The following is an 11,011-nucleotide window of genomic DNA, read 5'->3' on the forward strand; positions in this document are numbered from 1 at the left end:
GCACCAGCCATCTAGGCATATTCCTAGAGCCCTCAATCTCTTGTCTCTCATCCTCAAGTGCATCATGCACATCTGCATCAGATATAGGCTGATCTGTGCCATCATTTAAAACCTGCATAGGCTGAAAAACTGCCTCATGAGGTATTGCACTTGACTGTGCACCACTGAAAAGAGGCAACAATGTATCATAGACATCACGTGAGCTGATATCTGTCTCCTTAGTACATGAAACCAAGGGCTGAACTGCATCTTCCACAAATACAACATCACGGCTAACCAAAATGCGCTTTGTCTGTGGATGAAACAAACGATAGCCTTTGCTCTCAGCACTATATCCAACAAAAATACATTTGACAGCTTTGTCATCCAATTTTCTGCGATGTTGCACAGGCACTAATGCATATGCCAGGCAACCAAAAACACGTAAATGGCCAACAGATGGCTTGCGGCCATGCCAAGCCTCATATGGAGTGACAACCTGTAATGCTTTGGTGGGACACCTGTTTAGTACATAAGTGGCACACATGACAGCCTCAAGCCAAAAACCATGTGGTAGACTTTGACTCTTAACCATACATCTTGCCATTTCCATGAGAGACCTATTTTTTCTCTCAGCCACACCATTTTGCTGTGGTGTATACGGCACTGTACATTGGTGTTTTATCCCACGCTCAGCCAGAAATGCATTAAATTCTGAAGACATATACTCCCCCCCTCGATCTGAACGGAGGGTGCCCATCTTACTTTCTGACACATTTTCAGCCATAACCAAAAACTGTTTGAAGCACAAAAACACTTCGGACTTTGCCTTCAAAGGATATACCCATGCATGCCTGGTAAAATCATCAATGAAAGTCACGAAGTAAAGGTAGTTTCCAAATGATGGAGTTTGCATGGGTCCACAAACATCACTGTGAACAAGCTGCAATCTGCGTTCAGCTCTCACTGATCCATCTTTGGGAAAGGAAGCACGCTGCATTTTACCCAATATGCAGCCCTCACAAACATGCTTGACAGGTGCCTCAAGCTTAGGCAAAGAAGACACCATTTCAGATTTCTGCAGGCGCAGCAAACTTGCAAAATTCAGATGACCAAAACGTGCATGCCACAGTTTTGCATTTGAAATAGCCTGCGTATCCATAATAGCACATGCTAAATCCTCTACACATTTGCCATCCATATTGAGCTTATACAGCCCTCGACATAGTGAACCAGATGCTACAATGATGTCACCACAAGAGAGATCATGAACAGTACATCTGTCATCCACAAATTTTACAACCAAACCTGTTTTGGCAAATGTGGAGACTGACAGCAGATTCTTTTTGATCCCTGGCACATACAATGCATCAAAAAGTGTAAAGGTGTTGCCATTTGCAACATTCAGCACAATCTGTCCAACTCCTTCAACGGGATAAGAGGAGTTATTGGCACAAGTGACAGTATTCCCTGTGGGAGCAGACTCAAGGAAAGTGAATAAACTGCGCTGCGAGGTGATATGCTTAGTGGCACCACTGTCAAAGTACCATACATCTGAATCTACTGCAGACATACATGTGTCATGAAAAGATGGGTCATAACTGCACTGCGCATTGAATGCCCATTCTGTATCTAGCACAACATTAGCAGATCCATTGTTAGAAGGAGAGGCATCTGCAACAGCCATACCAGCCTCTTTCTTCTTAGCCTCTTTCGCAGCCAGCTTAGGACACGCTTTGATGACATGATCATTTCCCTTACAGTACTTGCAAAATGTCTTCTGTTTGTCACCCTTCTTCTCATCTTTGTCTTCCTTCTTTGGTTGCGCAGCATTTGCAGATTTCTGCTTACTAGAAGAAAAGCCAGCTTTACCTTTCCCGCTTCTCTGACTAGCAACGAAAGCTTGATCTGCGACACGCATAATATTCCTGTTTTGCCTTGACTGATCTTCTTGCAGCAAAACAGAAACTAACTCCTCAAATGATAAGGCATTGGGATTGCCTTTCATCATCAAGCGAAGAGTGGAAGCAAAACCCTGATAAGAATCTGGTAGACCATTCAAAACAGTCTGCACAAGTGAACTGTCTGACAGGATTTCATCTGCAGAAATGAGCTGCTCTTTGAAATCCTTGATCTTTGTCAAAAAGCTATCCATAGAATCACCTTCGTTCATATGCTCACTCTCCAACTGTTTTCGGAGATAAGCAACACGAGCCTCATTTCTTGCCTGATACAATGTGGCAAGTACATCCCAAGCATCCTTAGAAGTCCTGCAAGAGCGAATATGTGGGATAATGGTACGTTTGACAGACAACGCAATCAAGGCATGAGCCTGCGCATCTCTACCATCCCAACGAATCTGCTCTGCTGAAAGTGGTGGTTCTCGAACAGCTGCTACAGCACTTGTGCCTGCACCATCATCAACAGTACCTGTTTCTGATGTGTTTGCAGCATTCCCAGCCACAATAGGACGTGCATCAATACCCTGCACAATGTTCCATAACCCCTTTGCTACCAATACATGTCGCATCATATATGCCCACAATGGATAGTTGGTGCCATCCAACTTATCCTCAGCAGCCAACATGCGGAATACATCATTGTTGTCAGCCATGGCCAATGACTGTACTACTAGATGTAAATGCTGTCTGTAAGAGGTAAACCTGTATAAAATCGACCTGTGCTATGTAGCACAGCCCAAAACAGACGAATGGGCACCTGTCCTGCAGATTTTAAACTTGACAGAAAATCTGCACAGTAGGACGATTTTGCCTGCGCAGTACTTGGAATGCAAAAACGGAGGGCGAAATGACTTCAGATCAAAATTCTGAAAGGACCAAGCCCTACGGGCTTTCCCACGGCATATACTAACCTGCAGACGCTGGTGAAACCTCGTCGCAATCGGAGGAGATGAAGCGGCAGGTGCCGGTGATGCTGCCCGGGAGGAGGAAGCCTGCTCTGATACCAATTGTTGGAATTAGGGTTGCAGGAATGCACACACAACTTCAAGAAGATGAAGAAGCTTGAGCACAACACAGTAGTGTATTATGAGTGCCAAAAATGAAAGATAACAAGCCCTAGAAGATAATGGGCGTATATACAATGCACGGGGGAAAAAACCTCCTAGTGAGGGAAAAAGTGCCCCGGCGGTCCTAAGTGTGTTCACACACATCACTACTATAATATGGTAACAATGGTATGGGGAAGGCCCGGATTTTCCATGGCCTCTTAAGCACTAAGAGACTTAAAAAAACCCGCACTGGGCGCTAATTGCCAATCCAAACATGCTCTGATGGGTACCAGACTTTGCAAGCATGTGGGGGGGACCCACCCCCACATGCTTGCAAAGTTTGGTCCCCATCGGAGCATGTTTGGGTACGATGGTACGGGGAAGGCCCGGATTTTCCATGGCCTCTTAAGCACCAAGAGACTTGAAAAACCCGCACTGGGCGCCAATTGCCAATCCAAACATGCTCTGATTGTGACCATACTTTGCAAGCATGTGGGGGGGACCCACCCCCACATGCTTGCAAAGTTTGGTCCCCATCGGAGCATGTTTGGGTACGATGGTATGGGGAAGCCCCGGATTTTCCATGGCCTCTTAAGCACCAAGAGACTTGAAAAACCCGCACTGGGCGCCAAATGCCAATCCAAACATGCTCTGATTGTGACCAAACTTTGCAAGCATGTGGGGGGGACCCACCTCCACGTGCTTGCAAAGTTTGGTCCCCATCGGAGCATGTTTGGGTACGATGGTATGGGGAAGGCCCGGATTTTCCATGGCCTCTTAAGCACCAAGAGACTTGCAAAACCCGCACTGGGCGCTAATTGCCAATCCAAACATGCTCCGATGGTGGGGACCAAACTTTGCAAGCATGTGGGGGGGACCCACCCCCACATGCTTGCAAAGTTTGGTCCCCATCCTCGAGCATGTTTGGGTACGATGGTATGGGGAAGGCCCGGATTTTCCATGGCCTCTTAAGCACCAAGAGACTTGAAAAACCCACACTGGGCGCCAATTGCCAATACAAACATGCTCTGATGGGGACCAAACTTTGCAAGCATGTGGGGGGGACCCACCCCCACATGCTTGCAAAGTTTGGTCCCCATCGGAGCATGTTTGGGTACGATGGTATGGGGAAGGCCCGGATTTTCCATGGCCTCTTAAGCACCAAGAGACTTGAAAAACCCGCACTGGGTGCTAATTGCCAATCCAAACATGCTCTGATGGGGACCAGACTTTGCAAGCATGTGGGGGGGACCCACCCCCACATGCTTGCAAAGTTTGGTCCCCATCGGAGCATGTTTGGGTACGATGGTATGGGGAAGGCCCGGATTTTCCATGGCCTCTTAAGCACCAAGAGACTTGAAAAACCCGCACTGGGTGCTAATTGCCAATCCAAACATGCTCTGATACGGACCAGACTTTGCAAGCATGTGGGGGGGACCCACCCTCACATGCTTGCAAAGTTTGGTCCCCATCGGAGCATGTTTGGGTACGATGGTATGGGGAAGGCCCGGATTTTCCATTGCCTCTTAAGCACCAAGAGACTTAAAAAACCCGCACTGGGCGCTAATTGCCAATCCAAACATGCTCTGATGGGGACCAAACTTTGGAAGCATGTGGGGGGGACCCACCCCCACATGCTTGCAAAGTTTGGTCCCCATCGGAGCATGTTTGGGTACGATGGTATGGGGAAGGCCCGGATTTTCCATGGCCTCTTAAGCACCAAGAGACTTAAAAACCCGCACTGGGCACTAATTGCCAATCCAAACATGCTCTGATTGTGACCAAACTTTGCAAGCATGTGGGGGTGGGACCCCTCCACATGCTTGCAAAGTTTGGTCACCATCAGAGCATGTTTGGGTACGATGGTATGGGGAAGGCCCGGATTTTCCATGGCCTCTTAAGCACCAAGAGACTTGAAAAACCCGCACTGGGCGCCAATTGCTAATCCAAACATGTTATATTGTGACCAAACTTTGCAAGCATGTGGGGGGGACCCACCCCCACATGCTTGCAAAGTTTGGTCCCCATCGGAGCATGTTTGGGTATGATGGTATGGGGAAGGCCCGGATTTTCCATGGCCTCTTAAGCACTAAGAGACTTAAAAAACCCGCACTGGGCGCTAATTGCCAATCCAAACATGCTCCGATGGGTACCAGACTTTCCAAGCATGTGGGGGGGACCCACCCCCACATGCTTGCAAAGTTTGGTCCCCATCGGAGCATGTTTGGGTACGATGGTATGGGGAAGGCCCGGATTTTCCATGGCCTCTTAAGCACCAAGAGACTTAAAAAACCCGCACTGGGCACTAATTGCCAATCCAAACATGCTCTGATTGTGACCAAACTTTGCAAGCATGTGGGGGTGGGACCCCTCCACATGCTTGCAAAGTTTGGTCACCATCAGAGCATGTTTGGGTACGATGGTATGGGGAAGGCCCGGATTTTCCATGGCCTCTTAAGCACCAAGAGACTTGAAAAACCCGCACTGGGCGCCAATTGCCAATCCAAACATGCTCTGATTGTGACCATACTTTGCAAGCATGTGGGGGGGACCCACCCCCACATGCTTGCAAAGTTTGGTCCCCATCGGAGCATGTTTGGGTACGATGGTATGGGGAAGGCGCGGAATTTCCATGGCCTCTTAAGCACCAAGAGACTTGAAAAACCCGCACTGGGCGCCAAATGCCAATCCAAACATGCTCTGATTGTGACCAAACTTTGCAAGCATGTGGGGGGGACCCACCTCCACGTGCTTGCAAAGTTTGGTCCCCATCGGAGCATGTTTGGGTACGATGGTATGGGGAAGGCCCGGATTTTCCATGGCCTCTTAAGCACCAAGAGACTTGCAAAATCCGCACTGGGCGCTAATTGCCAATCCAAACATGCTCCGATGGTGGGGACCAAACTTTGCAAGCATGTGGGGGGGACCCACCCCCACATGCTTGCAAAGTTTGGTCCCCATCCCCGAGCATGTTTGGGTACGATGGTATGGGGAAGGCCCGGATTTTCCATGGCCTCTTAAGCACCAAGAGACTTGAAAAACCCGCACTGGGCGCCAATTGCCAATACAAACATGCTCTGATGGGGACCAAACTTTGCAAGCATGTGGGGGGGACCCACCCCCACATGCTTGCAAAGTTTGGTCCCCATCGGAGCATGTTTGGGTACGATGGTATGGGGAAGGCCCGGATTTTCCATGGCCTCTTAAGCACAAAGAGACTTGAAAAACCCGCACTGGGTGCTAATTGCCAATCCAAACATGCTCTGATGGGGACCAGACTTTGCAAGCATGTGGGGGGGACCTACCCCCACATGCTTGCAAAGTTTGGTCCCCATCGGAGCATGTTTGGGTACGATGGTATGGGGAAGGCCCGGATTTTCCATGGCCTCTTAAGCACCAAGAGACTTGAAAAACCCGCACTGGGTGCTAATTCCCAATCCAAACATGCTCTGATAGGGACCAGACTTTGCAAGCATGTGGGGGGGACCCACCCCCACATGCTTGCAAAGTTTGGTCCCCATCGGAGCATGTTTGGGTACGATGGTATGGGGAAGGCCCGGATTTTCCATGGCCTCTTAAGCACCAAGAGACTTAAAAAACCCGCACTGGGCGCTAATTGCCAATCCAAACATGCTCTGATGGGGACCAAACTTTGGAAGCATGTGGGGGGGACCCACCCCCACATGCTTGCAAAGTTTGGTCCCCATCGGAGCATGTTTGGGTACGATGGTATGGGGAAGGCCCGGATTTTCCATGGCCTCTTAAGCACCAAGAGACTTAAAAACCCGCACTGGGCACTAATTGCCAATCCAAACATGCTCTGATTGTGACCAAACTTTGCAAGCATGTGGGGGTGGGACCCCTCCACATGCTTGCAAAGTTTGGTCACCATCAGAGCATGTTTGGGTACGATGGTATGGGGAAGGCCCAGATTTTCCATGGCCTCTTAAGCACCAAGAGACTTAAAAAACCCGCACTGGGCGCCAATTGCCAATCCAAACATGCTCTGATTGTGACCAAACTTTGCAAGCATGTGGGGGGGACCCACCCCCACATGCTTGCAAAGTTTGGTCCCCATCGGAGCAGGTTTGGGTACGATGGTATGGGGAAGGCCCGGATTTTCCATGGCCTCTTAAGCACCAAGAGACTTAAAAACCCGCACTGGGCACTAATTGCCAATCCAAACATGCTCTGATTGTGACCAAACTTTGCAAGCATGTGGGGGTGGGACCCCTCCACATGCTTGCAAAGTTTGGTCACCATCAGAGCATGTTTGGGTACGATGGTATGGGGAAGGCCCGGATTTTCCATGGCCTCTTAAGCACCAAGAGACTTGAAAAACCCGCACTGGGCGCCAATTGCTAATCCAAACATGTTATATTGTGACTAAACTTTGCAAGCATGTGGGGGGGACCCACCCCCACATGCTTGCAAAGTTTGGTCCCCATCGGAGCATGTTTGGGTATGATGGTATGGGGAAGGCCCGGATTTTCCATGGCCTCTTAAGCACTAAGAGACTTAAAAAACCCGCACTGGGCGCTAATTGCCAATCCAAACATGCTCCGATGGGTACCAGACTTTCCAAGCATGTGGGGGGGACCCACCCCCACATGCTTGCAAAGTTTGGTCCCCATCGGAGCATGTTTGGGTACGATGGTATGGGGAAGGCCCGGATTTTCCATGGCCTCTTAAGCACCAAGAGACTTAAAAAACCCGCACTGGGCACTAATTGCCAATCCAAACATGCTCTGATTGTGACCAAACTTTGCAAGCATGTGGGGGTGGGACCCCTCCACATGCTTGCAAAGTTTGGTCACCATCAGAGCATGTTTGGGTACGATGGTATGGGGAAGGCCCGGATTTTCCATGGCCTCTTAAGCACCAAGAGACTTGAAAAACCCGCACTGGGCGCCAATTGCCAATCCAAACATGCTCTGATTGTGACCATACTTTGCAAGCATGTGGGGGGGACCCACCCCCACATGCTTGCAAAGTTTGGTCCCCATCGGAGCATCTTTGGGTACGATGGTATGGGGAAGGCCCGAAATTTCCATGGCCTCTTAAGCACCAAGAGACTTGAAAAACCCGCACTGGGCGCCAAATGCCAATCCAAACATGCTCTGATTGTGACCAAACTTTGCAAGCATGTGGGGGGGACCCACCTCCACGTGCTTGCAAAGTTTGGTCCCCATCGGAGCATGTTTGGGTACGATGGTATGGGGAAGGCCCGGATTTTCCATGGCCTCTTAAGCACCAAGAGACTTGCAAAACCCGCACTGGGCGCTAATTGCCAATCCAAACATGCTCCGATGGTGGGGACCAAACTTTGCAAGCATGTGGACCCACCCCCACATGCTTGCAAAGTTTGGTCCCCATCCCCGAGCATGTTTGGGTACGATGGTATGGGGAAGGCCCGGATTTTCCATGGCCTCTTAAGCACCAAGAGACTTGAAAAACCCGCACTGGGCGCCAATTGCCAATACAAACATGCTCTGATGGGGACCAAACTTTGCAAGCATGTGGGGGGGACCCACCCCCACATGCTTGCAAAGTTTGGTCCCCATCGGAGCATGTTTGGGTACGATGGTATGGGGAAGGCCCGGATTTTCCATGGCCTCTTAAGCACCAAGAGACTTGAAAAACCCGCACTGGGTGCTAATTGCCAATCCAAACATGCTCTGATGGGGACCAGACTTTGCAAGCATGTGGGGGGGACCTACCCCCACATGCTTGCAAAGTTTGGTCCCCATCGGAGCATGTTTGGGTACGATGGTATGGGGAAGGCCCGGATTTTCCATGGCCTCTTAAGCACCAAGAGACTTGAAAAACCCGCACTGGGTGCTAATTGCCAATCCAAACATGCTCTGATAGGGACCAGACTTTGCAAGCATGTGGGGGGGACCCACCCCCACATGCTTGCAAAGTTTGGTCCCCATCGGAGCATGTTTGGGTACGATGGTATGGGGAAGGCCCGGATTTTCCATGGCCTCTTAAGCACCAAGAGACTTAAAAAACCCGCACTGGGCGCTAATTGCCAATCCAAACATGCTCTGATGGGGACCAAACTTTGGAAGCATGTGGGGGGGACCCACCCCCACATGCTTGCAAAGTTTGGTCCCCATCGGAGCATGTTTGGGTACGATGGTATGGGGAAGGCCCGGATTTTCCATGGCCTCTTAAGCACCAAGAGACTTAAAAACCCGCACTGGGCACTAATTGCCAATCCAAACATGCTCTGATTGTGACCAAACTTTGCAAGCATGTGGGGGTGGGACCCCTCCACATGCTTGCAAAGTTTGGTCACCATCAGAGCATGTTTGGGTACGATGGTATGGGGAAGGCCCGGATTTTCCATGGCCTCTTAAGCACCAAGAGACTTAAAAAACCCGCACTGGGCGCCAATTGCCAATCCAAACATGCTCTGATTGTGACCAAACTTTGCAAGCATGTGGGGGGGACCCACCCCCACATGCTTGCAAAGTTTGGTCCCCATCGGAGCATGTTTGGGTACGATGGTATGGGGAAGGCCCGGATTTTCCATGGCCTCTTAAGCACCAAGAGACTTGAAAACCCGCACTGGGCACTAATTGCCAATCCAAACATGCTCTGATTGTGACCAAACTTTGCAAGCATGTGGGGGTGGGACCCCTCCACATGCTTGCAAAGTTTGGTCACCATCAGAGCATGTTTGGGTACGATGGTATGGGGAAGGCCCGGATTTTCCATGGCCTCTTAAGCACCAAGAGACTTGAAAAACCCGCACTGGGCGCCAATTGCTAATCCAAACATGTTATATTGTGACTAAACTTTGCAAGCATGTGGGGGGGACCCACCCCCACATGCTTGCAAAGTTTGGTCCCCATCGGAGCATGTTTGGGTATGATGGTATGGGGAAGGCCCGGATTTTCCATGGCCTCTTAAGCACTAAGAGACTTAAAAAACCCGCACTGGGCGCTAATTGCCAATCCAAACATGCTCCGATGGGTACCAGACTTTCCAAGCATGTGGGGGGGACCCACCCCCACATGCTTGCAAAGTTTGGTCCCCATCGGAGCATGTTTGGGTACGATGGTATGGGGAAGGCCCGGATTTTCCATGGCCTCTTAAGCACCAAGAGACTTAAAAAACCCGCACTGGGCACTAATTGCCAATCCAAACATGCTCTGATTGTGACCAAACTTTGCAAGCATGTGGGGGTGGGACCCCTCCACATGCTTGCAAAGTTTGGTCACCATCAGAGCATGTTTGGGTACGATGGTATGGGGAAGGCCCGGATTTTCCATGGCCTCTTAAGCACCAAGAGACTTGAAAAACCCGCACTGGGCGCCAATTGCCAATCCAAACATGCTCTGATTGTGACCATACTTTGCAAGCATGTGGGGGGGACCCACCCCCACATGCTTGCAAAGTTTGGTCCCCATCGGAGCATCTTTGGGTACGATGGTATGGGGAAGGCCCGGAATTTCCATGGCCTCTTAAGCACCAAGAGACTTGAAAAACCCGCACTGGGCGCCAAATGCCAATCCAAACATGCTCTGATTGTGACCAAACTTTGCAAGCATGTGGGGGGGACCCACCTCCACGTGCTTGCAAAGTTTGGTCCCCATCGGAGCATGTTTGGGTACGATGGTATGGGGAAGGCCCGGATTTTCCATGGCCTCTTAAGCACCAAGAGACTTGCAAAACCCGCACTGGGCGCTAATTGCCAATCCAAACATACTCCGATGGTGGGGACCAAACTTTGCAAGCATGTGGGGGGGACCCACCCCCACATGCTTGCAAAGTTTGGTCCCCATCCCCGAGCATGTTTGGGTACGATGGTATGGGGAAGGCCCGGATTTTCCATGGCCTCTTAAGCACCAAGAGACTTGAAAAACCCGCACTGGGCGCCAATTGCCAATACAAACATGCTCTGATGGGGACCAAACTTTGCAAGCATGTGGGGGGGACCCACCCCCACATGCTTGCAAAGTTTGGTCCCCATCGGAGCATGTTTGGGTACGATGGTATGGGGAAGGCCCG

The sequence above is a fragment of the Cibotium barometz genome, chromosome 56 (assembly GCF_041138505.1).
Source record: "Cibotium barometz isolate CiBa-2024 chromosome 56, ASM4113850v1, whole genome shotgun sequence".
Lineage (NCBI taxonomy): Eukaryota > Viridiplantae > Streptophyta > Polypodiopsida > Cyatheales > Cibotiaceae > Cibotium > Cibotium barometz.